The sequence below is a fragment of the Lemur catta genome, chromosome X (genome assembly GCF_020740605.2).
Source record: "Lemur catta isolate mLemCat1 chromosome X, mLemCat1.pri, whole genome shotgun sequence".
Taxonomy (NCBI): domain Eukaryota; kingdom Metazoa; phylum Chordata; class Mammalia; order Primates; family Lemuridae; genus Lemur; species Lemur catta.
Window position 1 is genome coordinate 35837845 of NC_059155.1, and position 13322 is coordinate 35851166.

Here is a 13322-nt window from a genome sequence, read left to right on the forward strand (position 1 = left end):
GTGGTTGGACTAAACTAATACCTTGCTAAGAGCCGTAGTTTGGGGATAGAATATGAGAGCAGCAAAGTCCCTTTGTATGGTCCAACCCCCTCCCTTTACATCTAAGAAAAATGAGACCCTGAAAGGGAAGGCCACACAGTCACCCAGCTGGCCAGGAGCACAGCCAGGACTGGAACCTTGGTCTTCTGAATCCCTCCCTCTCCCAGAGCCTGGTGATGTGGCACTAGGCTGGAAGGGACCTGGGGGCAGGGGTCCTGCCTTAATCAAAACTGAGTGAGGGGCCAGGGGAAGGGAGAATGGGGCATGGCTGCTAAAGGGAACAGGGTTTCTATTGGGGGTGATTAAAATGTTCTCGAATTAGATAATGGTGATGGTTGCACAACTTTGTGAAGATACTAAAAACCATTGAACTGTACACTTTAAATGGGTGAATCATATGGTATGAGAATGATATCTCGATAAAGGTGTTATAAAAAATACTGAGTGGACCCATTCTGGGTCTTGACCCAGAAGAGGGCTCAGTCACTAGGAGAGAAACGGGGCTGGTGAATGACAGAACAATACAGTGATGTATAGTTTAGACCATAGAACGGCTATGACACTTTATACACCTTAAGAAAAAAAAAAAACACACACGCACAACCCTAGGTGCCTTTGAGGTGAGGTATTGCATTTATTTTCTGAAGTTCTAAGGTTTGCCGTTAGATACCATTTCTCTCCCCACCCTCTTCCCTCACTCAGGATGCCCTTGATCTCTTCATAAACAATTGAGATCAGATGGTGCCCCTGTGTTTGGAGCACCAGGTGCTGGGCTCCAGGTTCCGGCAAGGAGCTAGAGCTGAGTGTACGGGGGAGACCATGTGTTGTGGGAACATCTCAAGCCAGCAGAAGTCCCAGGTAGCTCCCTCATTGCCCCTGGGTAACAGGACAAGTACCAAAGAGGGGTTCAGTCTTAATGCTCACCTGGGCAAAAGCTTTACAGCTTCCCATAGCTTTCTGTGAATCTGTAAGGGCTCCCTCAGCTCTTTGAACATAGGCTCTTGGTGTGTCAAATCAAAACAGATATATCACATCTATTTTTCCTTGGTTCTTTCATTTTTCATTCATTCATTTGTTCATTCTTTCTACAAAACAGATATGGCCTCTGCCCTTGTGGAGTTTATGGTCTAGTGAGGGAGACAGATTAATCAAATACTGCAATCGCTGTGGTAGAAGGAATCCTAGAATGGTCCCCAAGATTCCTACCCCTGGTGACCATGCTTTATATAATTCCCTTCCCTTGCCTGTGGGCAGGATCTGTGAATATGATGGGATATTACTCTCATGATTAGGTTACATTCCCTGGCAAAGATGAAGGGATTTTAAAGATGTAATTAAGGTCCTAAATTAGTTGACTTTGAGTTATTCAAAGAAGAGATTATCCTGAATGGGTCAACTTAATCACGAAAAGAAATTGTAACATGAAAACTTGGATAAATGCTACAGAAGGGGAATGCATGGTGCTATGAGGGCCTGCAATGGGAGTGTTTGAAATAACAATAACTAACACTTAACATAATACATACATACTGTTTTCCAGGTGCCTTGTTTAGGCTTCCCAATAGCCCTAGGAGGAGCGACTATTGTTCTCCCCATTTTGTAGGTGGGGAGATGAAGGCACAGTGAGTTTTAGTAACTTGGCCAATGTTGTGTCCTTGGGGAATGGTGGAGTTGGGGTTTGAAGCCAGTGTGGTTTTATTTTTTATTTTATTATTTTTTTTTTTTGAGACAGAGTCTCACTCTGTTGCCCAGGCTAGAATGAGTGCCATGGCGTCAGCCTAGCTCACAGCAACCTCAAACTCCTGGGCTCAAGCAATCCTACTGCCTCAGCCTCCTGGGTAGCTGGGACTACAGGCATGCGCCACCATGCCCGGCTAAGTTTATATATATATGTATTTTTAGCTGTCCATATATTTCTTTCTATTTTTAGTAGAGACGGGGTCTCGCTCTTGCTCAGGCTGGTCTCGAACTCCTGAGCTCAAAGGATCCGCCCGCCTCAGCCTCCCAGGGTGCTAGGATTACAGGCGTGAGCCACCGCGCCCGGCCAGTGTGGTTTTAGTTCTGAGGGTCAGGCCACACCAACTAGCCCAGAAAAAGCCCTCCATGGGGCGATGATGCTTGAAGGGAACAAGAAAGTTGAGCTTAGTCCTTCTCAAATCCGTTTCCCTCTTTTCTATAGTACTACCCAATTCTGGTTCTCTGTTCTTTTGAGCCCTCCTTGCTTCACTTTTTTTCTTTTATCTAATTTTGAGGTTCCCCCAAGGTTTGGTTACCTGTTCTCTGCTCCCTTTTAAGTTCCCTTTCTTTCTGACAGTGCATTCACTCTAATGAGTGCTCTTTTAGGGTATTATGGAGTCATTCGGTTAATTTTTAGTAATGAATCAAAGCTGATTTCAGAATCAAATGACATGTACATCAATTTGTGTTGCGCTAGTAAAAGCATTCGTAACTTGCAGGGAAATGGTGACCACATCAGTTTGCAATTCTAACTGCCCAACAGAAGCACCTGGGGAAGTTATTCAGGTGATTCCAATGTGCAAACGGAGCTGGGAACCATTGGATTATTACAACCAATGAAGCCAGTCAGTACAATCTCACTGTAAGGGGGTCTAGGAGTTAACATGGAGAGGGGCTGAAAGCCTAAGTGGTCAGGAAGAGTGTTACTTTGTTTACAAGACCATTGTGAAAGTTGATTCTATGAATTGGAGTTATCTTGTCATGTCTTGTTAGACACCACTCTAATTTAGTCGGGGGACAAAGAGCACTCAGGGCACAAAGCACCTGCCCAGGGATTCTATTGCAAGCCAGTTGCTGAAATGACCTGCTATAACCTTAAAACCAGTATTACCTGGTAGCTGCTGAAATGACCTGCTAAGACTCTAAGACTAGTTTTACCCACTGCCATCACTCATCAGTCAGAGCCTCCAGCTCCCAAAAACTTCACTAGTGCCAAGGAGTTTTCTTTCAAAACAATAGGTAACATTTCTCTTTCTAATAAAACCCTCAACCTTCTCTTTGTTCTTTGAACATGCCAAAGATCTCTGTGCATGCCCTAAGCTGCAATTGTTCTCCCAAATAAAATGTCTTGTTTAGAAATTTGTTTCTATATTTTTTACTTTGACACTATGCATGATTAAACATGAGCCAGAATCCAGTAAAAAAATTCTATATTCACTGGTGCAAATGAAAAAAAAACAGGAAAACAGAGAAATGATAGTATATCACTTGCCTTAGTGTGCTTCACACAGTGTTAATGGACATTATAGGTGAGAAAATAAGGCAGTGAGAGGGTAGGGAGAATTGGCTGTTGTGTAACAGTGCTTTATATATATATTATTGAATCCTCACAACAATACTGAGAAGTATTCATATTTAAAATATGAGAAAACTCGGTCAGGTGCGGTGGCTCGTGCCTGTAATCCTAGCACTCTGGGAGGCCGAGGTGGGTAGGTCTTTCGAGCTCAGGGGTTCGAGACCAGCCTGAGCAAGAGCGAGAACCCTGTCTCTACTAAAAAATAGAAAGTAATTAGTTGGACAACTAAAAATATATAGAAAAAATTAGCTGGGCATGGTAGCACATGCTTATAGTCCCAGCACTTTGGGAGGCTGAGGCAGGAGGATTGCTTAAGCCCAGGAGTTTGAGGTTGCTGTGAGCTAGGCTGACGCCACGGCACTCTAGCCTGGGCAACAGAGTGAGACTCTGCCTCAAAAATAAATAAATAAATAAATAAATAAAATATGAGAAAACTACAGCACAAAGAGTAAGTGACATGCTCAAAGTTATAGAGATAGTAAGACTGAAATATTAAATACTAATTTATCTTAGGAATGAGGCATCATCAGCAATGGATGTTGAATTCTTTGCTTTTTCACCATTTACCACAAATAATGTTTTTTTTCTGTGTTCTGTTCAGTGAATTAGATTAATAGATTTTGTAATATTAAACCATCCTTTCATTACTTGAATGCGTCCCTCTGGGTGAAGGTATGAGTCCATTCACATACTGCTAGATTCCATTTACTAATATTTTACATGGCATTCAATAAATACTTATGTATGAGACTGATAGGCAGCTTAATTTTCTATGTTCTTTGTCAGATTTTGATATCAATATTATGCTGGACTTGGTAAAAAAAAATTGGGAACTTATTCTTATTTTTCTCTGTTCTAGAACATTTGGAAAAGTATCAAAATTACCTGTTTCTTGAAAGTTTGAAAAAATTCATTCATGAAACTGCCTGAGCCTGACGCTATTTAGGAGAGCTGATTACTTAAAAATATTCCTAGCTTATGCCATACGGGCTTAACCCAACCCAAGGAAACCAGTAAGAGGCAAAGACATTCATTCTACTCCATCAGGCTGTTTCCATATTCATTAGTGATAGCCATATATTTACCTGGTAAATCCTGTTTTCTTCTTCTCCAAATCTGGGTTAGTTCTAAAATAGCATTGACTTTTTCTAGGGCCACATCTAGGTGCACGATCTACTTGGTGCACTCCTACCCAGTACAATTGGGTGCCTGCTGCCGATTCTTTGCATATGCAGGCAACTGTTGAGTTAAAAAAGGCTGGACTTCTGAGATTCACACTAAGTTTTCTTCTGCTTCCTCTACTTGCTCTTTCCCGACTAATATCAGGTCCCCTGTGCTAGAGGAAGTGGCTGGAGAAGACCCACAGAACCAGGTGGGGGCTGCAGAGAGAGAGTGGAAACCTTTGTTGGGAATTAGATTTTCCCTGTCTTGCCCCCTCACACCCAAAAAGGCCTACAGTTCTTCCGGGCCACGGTTTGAGCCTGCCATTCTAGAATGTTCCACAGTGCAACTATTACTTTCCTGCAGAGGTCATGAAATGTAGCTTTTTGGCTTTCCGGTCTTGCTCAAAGATCTTCATTTCAGTGAAATACCAATCCAGAAGCTACTTTGAAAAGTGTCATAATGCCGTCCCCAGCCTCGGTTTAGGAATAACTTGTGCAAAAGCCACAAATGCTCTTCTTCACAAAACCTCTACTGTGGTTTTCGCACATCACTGCTAACTCTAGCACAGTATTTCCTCTTTCTTATAGCAGTAAGAGAAAGTATTAGCACTAAGTCAGCTCTGCTCACATTTCCGGTTTCAGAGGAGCTAACTGTGAAAACACAGTAATTTTCATAGTTCACCGACTCTGTGAAGGATACTCCTAAATCCCACCCCACTGCCAGAAAATTCTTTCCCATCCTAAGCTGCCAAATGAATGCTCTGCTCCCAGATGGAAGTGGATTTGGGGATAAGTTTTTGTTAAGAAGGGTGGAAATAGAAGCATTGATGGTTGACAAAATGCATTGATTCTCGGGTGCAGCCACATGAGTAACATCCTGGATTGGCATTTTGTACCTAGTGGTTACTTGTGCTGTGAACCCTAGAAGGCTGGGGGCAGAAGTATGCAACATTGGAAAAGAAGAAAAACACCCTTGTCACTCCCCTCCCATATAGCTCAAAGGCCCCAGAAGACTTCCTTTCCCAGAATACCGGAGGCTCTACCTGGATGCAGGAATGAGTGATCTCCAGAAACCTTTCGCTATCACAACCACACCCCTCTCTCCCTGTCTAGTAAATGAGCCTGAAATGGTCCTTAATTAAGACAGTGGTGTGAGGTTGCCTTTTTAACGCAACTTCCTTACCTACAATCAGTTGGCCCTTAATCCTCTTTAAGCTTCCTCTTCCGGCCCTGGGGTGTGTGGAAAAGGGTGGGGGGTGGGGGGAATGTGAAATCCTCCCAGCCCCCAGAGCTCTGCTCCCCACCCAGTTGTCAGAAGCCCTCTCCCCACTTCTCCAATCTCTCAGCTTCCCCAGTAGCCACCTCCACCCTCCCCAGCAGTGGAGAGGGCAGCTTTCCAAGGGAATTTGAACTTAAAAAGGAGACCTGGGGAGGGAGCCTGCCCCTCTGTGCAAAAGCTGTCCTCTGGGAGGTGTGGGCAGGGCCCAGTGGGAAGGTGTCACCTATGTGGGGAAGTGGAGGATTTAACCCCGGAGAGAGGACCAGAGAACTGGGGGTTGGGCTAGGGTGGCAACTGGTGGTGAGGAGTCGGGGAGCAGGACTCTTCTACCTGCCTCTCCCCCACCTTCTTTTTTCTTCTTTGTTTCACCAAGATCTTCCTTCCTCACTTATTTTTGGACGTTTTCTGCACTCCTCTTATTCTGTTCCTGAACTGTTCCATCCACCTTTCCACCACCTTCTCTATCTCTCTGAATATTTCTTGATGTGTCCTATTCCCTGTCCCAGAACTAAATCATTCTGCCTGTCCTCCCCTCGTCCCTGGATCTTTTTGCTGGGTGGCACTATTTTTGGACAAGGAGCCCTTTCCAGCCCTACTTTGAACCACACCATGTATTAACAGATGCCTCCTTGAAGGTGATGTGAGAGGCCAGCCCTAGGGATTAGCTGTTTCTTGCCTGGGAGTGGGGGCCAGGCCTTGGAAGGACAGAGATTGGGAAGACAGCAGGACCTTATCAGCATCCCTGCTTGCCTTCTGCAGAGCACAACAGCCTGGCTTGAAGAAAAAATGTTTCTAGTGGCAGAAAATACCTCCCCAGAGGAGCTTGCTTTCATCACACTATAATAATATATCCATTCAGTGAAAATTTACTGATCACCTAATATGCCAGGCACCATTCTAAATGCTGGAGCTGCACCAGTGAACAAGGTGGACAAAAAGTCTTGCCCCATGGATCTTACATTCTAGAAACTAGTGCTGGAACTGGCATCAGAACCATGAGTTATTAGCTATGATATCTTGGAGGAATCCATTAACAACTCCTCAAGCCTGGGGTGGGAACTGAAGAGGGCAGCCTGGAGGATCACAGTTAGAAGTTGGGGACTCAGTTTCCTTATCTGTTAGGGGGGTATCAAGTTGAATAGGTCAATGGATATAAAGGTGTGCTTTTTGAACAGTATCAAGTACCATATAAATATATGGTTTTATTATTGTCTGGTCTCATCCTTGCCACAGCTTTTCCTAACCACGGGCTACGAGACATGGAGGGACTCGGGGATGATTTCACTTGGAAGGGTTCTGCGAGTGCATAAGAATACAAGTAATTAAAGACAGGTAGATGAATAAATAGATGATGGGTAGATATATCTATAGATACATATTTTTACACAAGTAACACATGTAGAAAAGTTCAAAACTATAGACAAGTTCAAGCAAAAGGATGAAAATATCCCAGAACCTATCACCCAGAGACAAGTCTTGTGCTACCTCCCAGACTTATTTTTGTGTGCACATACAGGCCAGTATAGAGCACGAAGAGCCACACAGTCCCTCTGCCTGACAGCGTGTCCTCTGTTGATGAGCATGTTCCTCTCCATGTCATGACTGGAGCAGCGTTCCAGAAGATGGGGCCAATTTCTTCTATGGAAGTGTTATATTAGTTTCCAAGGGCTGCCATAACAAATTATCACAAACTAAGGAGCTTAAGACAGCAGAAATGTATTCTTTCACAGTTCTGGAGGCCAGAAGTCTGAACTCAAGGTGTTGGCTATGCCATGCTCTCTCTAAAGGATTTAGGGGAGGATCTTTTGTTGCTTCTTCCTAGCTTCTGGTGGTTGTCAGCAATCCTTGATGGTCCTTGGCTTGTAGACACGCCTCTCCTATCTCTGCCTCCGTCTTCTCATGGCCATCTTCCCTGTATCTGTGTCTGTGTCCAAATTTTCCTCTTCTTATAAGGACACCGGTCACTGAATCAGGGCCTATCCTAATCCAGTATGACCTCATCCTTTTTTTTTTCTCAAGTTTCTCTTCACAGAATGATCTCATCTTAATTTAATTACATCTGCAAAGACTCTATTTCCAAAAAAAGATCACATTTGCTGGTTTCACATGGGCATAAATTTGGGGAGGGGGACACTATTCAACCCCACATAAGTGTCAATCCCCCTTGACACTTCAGATGTGTTTCGTTCTCCCTTATCAGGAGAGAGATCTCCAAGCATTGGCCACCCCATAACAAGGGGCACAAGGACTTCCTGCACCTCGCAGTCAGAAAACATCTTGATGTCCAAATCAGAGGCTTTTGAGTTCTATGTGGATGTGCTCTGGTGGGAGTTGTTCCAAGTCCACACTTACCAAGATGGCACGGTTCACTGGGGGACATTGTGAAGGAGAAAAGTTCTCAGCTCCATTTATTCTCAGGGGAACACCTGTGCCACAACAGCTCATGAAGGTCATGGTAATGGTCTTCCAACTTTCAACCTGTGGGCAAGACTTAACGTGTGCAAAGAACGGAGGGGAACACACAGATAAATTTTAACTACCACTCATAGGCACTTTGGGGTCACTCTCAACGTATTTTTACAAAAGTGGAACTATAGGAACATTCTATTTTTGCCATGATATTTGCACTAATGGTGTATCACAGAGGTCCTTCTACGCCAGTAAATATGCCTCTGTACCAAAATGTGTTTAACTGGTAACCCTAAGCCTTTTGATATGGCCCTTCCTCTTCCCATTCCACTTCCATGATCCCTGTGATACATCTTGTGCTGAGAGATTGGCTTCCATTCAAATCTTCCCATTTACTTGAATCTCCCCACCTCCTTTTGCATTCTCCCCACCTTAGCCACAAAAGAAAATGCTTCCTGGCTCTGGCATTTCCTTAATCATATGCAGACAAGGCTGGATGTTCTTCGCTAGGCTGCTGAGTCAGAAGCCTGGATGGGCCAGCTTCAGTTTTAATGAAGTGGCTCAGGAAGGAAGTGCTACCAGAGATGGGTGCACAGTGTAGATGGTGGGTGGGAGCTGACGCTGACTAGAAGACGCTGAGCCCCGGAGAGGCAGCCTGATTCCTGGAAAAGAGCATTGGGCTGGAAGTCAGGAGGCCTGGGCTAGTCTCAGCTCTGCCACTAACATGCTGCATGACCTTGGTAAGTCATTCCGTTTCTCTGAGCCTTAGTTTCCCCATTCATGAAACAGTCAGACTGGCCCCAGAAGACACTGTGGAAGAGCTAGAGGCCTCCCAAGTCAGGTCCCCACCGAGAAGGCAGTCTCTGATGAGGGTACTAGGAGATGAGTTAGGAGCAAAAAGGGCTAATTGCAAAAACAGCCCCTGAGGGGTTGAGGTACCACAGGAGGAATCAGAGAGAGCCTGCCTGAGCCTGGGGTCAGAACTGAAGAGGGCAGCCTGGAGGATAGCAGTTTCAAGTTGGAGAAAGGGAGAACACTGAACAAGTTAAGTCAAGAAGGATGAGGGTAGGGGTAAATTAGGAGGCCCAGGGAAAGGCTGTGTGAGGGGTTTCTAGGCATAGGATCCAGGGGCTACCCTGCCCGAGTTCTGGAGCTCCAGGGGAGATGCAGAAGGCAGGCTGAGAGTGGAGCAAGGGAGGTAAAACATGGGCCAGAACCACGCAGAGAAGTCTTAAATGTTCCATCATGTCAGGCTCATTTTTGAAGGAAAATGGGTGTCAATAATATAAACACCTGAAGAGCACTCAATCCCTCAGACCCTTCATCTTGGAAGAAAGGGAATTTTTTTTTTCTTACTATAAGGGCCTGATATTCTGTGTTCCACATTAAGGGCTCACTGGGAGAACCTGGGGTGCTGTGCACAGCCCGGAGCAAGGCTGTGGTCCCAAGTGTGCAGCCTCAAGATGAAACTGAGCCCCTGATCTTCAGCCTCTGGGTCCTTCCATGTGCTGTTCCCTGTACCTTGAATGTATTCTTTCCTCACCCAGAAAATTCCCCCAGGACTCTAATGTTACCTCTTCGTGCTCACTCCTCCTCCATGCTCTGGAACCCCCTGTGTTTCTCCGCTGTGGTGTGTGTCCAGTGCCCTGTCGTCCACTCCTGGCTCTTCTGTCTCCTTAACTAGAAGTTCTTTCTTTTTCATTTTGGATCACCAGACGTATGAGAGGGCCTTGTGCTTGCTAAGTGCTGGGCAAATATTTGTTGAAAGGGTGTTGACTGCTTGGTGGCAGCCACAAGGCCCCTCAGGCAGTCTTGCCATAGGAAACATCCGTGGGCGAAACTTCTGGAATTAGGTGAAAAGATGCTGGGGTGGAGGGGGTGTGTTTTTCTGCTAGACTCACAGCAGTTTAAGTGTTAAAAGTCATACAAGGGGTGCAACTGCATCCAAGAGCCCAGTTATGACAAGAAATTTATTCTAGAATTCCCTTTGAAGCAGGATGCTCCTGCTGTGTTTGGCAGGGGTGGGGACAGGGGTGAGGGAAAGAATCCTGCCTCTAGGACACAACTCACAACTCTGGAGCTTTTTCCTTAGAGCCAGTGAAAAGAGAGTCATTCACCCATTCTCCCTCAGATGCTAAGCCACTGACTGCCTCAAGGGCAGTCCTCTCTCCCTTGCCCTCTTTCCAAGCTTTCCCAGAAGGGCAGAGAGAACACTGATGAGCACTTACTGTGTCAGGCATGGAGCAGGGAGCGTTATGTGATTTTCTCATCTACTACTCAGAACAATCCTATGAAGCAGGAGATATTATTATCCCTGCTTTATAAACAAACCAACTGAGGCACAAAAAGTTTAAATAATTTGTTTTGCCTGAGATCCCATAGCAAATAGAATAGTCCAGAATGTCTGCTACCAAATTCTGGCTATTTCTACCACCACACCAACCCGCCTCACAGAAGGATTGTTACACTCAAACAATATTCCCTAGTCAGGTCAATGGTGGTATTACTTTCAAGAAATGTAATCCACAAATATGTACAATTATTATGTATCAATAAAAAATTAAAAAAAACAGGTTAGGTTCCATAATTATGGAAGCTCTTACTACCAAAGAGGACATAAAGGTGACAAATGAGCACATGCAAAGATGCTCAACATCATTGGCCATTAGGGAAATGCAAATCAAAACCACAATGAGATAATACTGCAGACCTATTAGAATAACTAAGATAACTACTATCGATGATCCCAAGTGCTAGTAGGATAAGGAGCAACTGGAACTGTCAGTCAAAACTAATCTTTGGTGACAGAAGGCAGAATAGCAGTTACCTTTGTGAGAAGTGGAGGCGATTGGAAGGAGACAAGGGAGGGGTGAGTCCTCTGAGATACTAGGAGAGATCTACAAACTGGATGACTGTTATAGAGTGTGTTTACTTTATGAAAATTTATTAAGCTTATGACTTGTGCACTTTTCTGTGTGCAAAGGTTATCTTTAATAAAAAGTTTGTCAAAAAATAAAGTCTTATAAAAATAAAATATGCTCATTGTAAAAATAATGCAGAGAGCACAGAGGGAATAGAACAAAAAATAAAACTTGCCCCCCACCCCAGTTTTACTTCGCAGTAGTAGCAACTGTTACGTGCATTTATTGTCTATCTAAAGACATCAATAAATATAGCCTTTTTTCTTACACAAATTGGGAGTGTGGTCAGAGCTCCCACAAGTCAGAAACAGTATGTAGATATTTGCCAAGAAAGTTCACACTGGTGACTTTTCCACCTGGAATGGAGGTAGGCAGCTGGTAGAAGTGGAGACTGAGGATTCTGGTCACACTATCAAAACTAACACCCACAACTAAGCCAACACCCCAGATATCCTCATTTCCAACCACACTCATCTATGCTGGAGATTATTATCCTCAATCCCCTCCTACATTACTCCTCTGGAGCCCTTAGAATGTCAGAATAAATATAACCAACCAGAAGACTTATGCAGAATGAAGAAGAGTGGAAGATTATGGACTAGAAAAGCCAAGGGCAGGGGACAGACATTGAATGTTGGCATTTATCAGTGAAGTGCTGCAAGTCAAAATGCAAAATTATGACAGGTATTTCTTTTTCTAGGGAGACTTCCCGGATATCCCTCCTAGCCCACCCCTTAATGTTCCCACAGCATTCTGTGTTCCCCTCTGCTGTGGCACTTTTCACACTGTTTATGGCTGTCTGCTCGTGTATTGATCAGCTTTTCTGAGCTGGGAGCTCCTGGCAAGGCGGGACTATCATCTTTTTCTTTGTATCTCCAGGGTCCAGCTCAGCACTTGGCCCGCAGTAGGCGCTCAGTGAAGGCTGATTTGGACAAATAAACTGATTCAAGAAGTATCTCCTGAAATTGCTTCTTACCAGTCTAGCCATCAAATGCAGCATTCTGGATGGAGGTACCACAGGTCACATCGTCTTTGGCTTTCTACTGCAGACCCACATGGAAAAATCCCACGTAGTGCAACCAGAATCCTTAAGGCCAGATAAGACTTTGCATTGGAAGCTTTAAAATGTGATGTCTGCCTTTGAAAAGGATATATAACACACATAATTTACTATGTATCAATCTGACTAATGGAAAATAAACAATAATTCTTAAATCATGTTTTGAATTGATATGTTTAGGTTAAAAGTTGGTCAGTGTTAAAATATGTATGAATTTAGCCCTTCCAGATTCCATGAAAATGTCTGGAAAAAACTTCTAAAAATGAATAAGTACAAAGTTATTTATTGCAGCATTTTTTAATGTCATATGACTGGGAACAACCTAAATATTTATCAATAAGGGATTAGTTACATAAATTATGGCACATCATTCAGACAATGAAATACTACAGTTGTAAAAAAAAGAATAAAGATTTTTATGTGTGGTCTCAAAAAAAAACAAGAAGAAAGAAGAATTTTGCTGACATGGGACAATCTTTAAGACAAGAAATGAAAAAAACAAAGATGCAGAATAATGTATTGTACACTGCTGTGTGTGAAAAGGGTGAAAGATCATTTGAGCTCAGGAGTTCGAGACCAGCCTGAGCAAGAGTGAGACCCCGTCTCTACTAAAAATAGAAAGAAATGATCTGGACAGCTAAAAATATGTAGAAAAAATTATCCGGGCATGGTGGCACTTGCCTGTAGTCCCAGCTACTCGGGAGGCTGAGGCAGAAGGACTGCTTAAACCCAGGAGTTTGAGGTTGCTGTGAGCTAGGCTGACGCCACGGCACTCTAGCCTGGGCAACAGAGCAAGACTCTGTCTCAAAAAAAAAAAAAAAAGGTGAAAGAAAATATCTACGTATTTTCTTGAATGTGCATAAAAGCACCTCTGGAAGATGCATAAGAAACTGACAACACTGGTTGACAAAGGAAGACTGGGAGGAAGAGGTGAGAAGACGACCTTGCATTGTGCTGGCTGAGGTGACTCAAACCTATAATCCTAGCACTTTGGGAGGCCAAGGCGGTGGGAGGATCCCTTGAGGCTAGAAGTTCAAGACCAGCCTGAGGAAGAGCAAGTCCTTATCTCTACAAAAAATGGAAAAATTAACCAGACATGGCAGAAGGATTGCTTGAACCCAGGCGTTTGAGGTTGCAG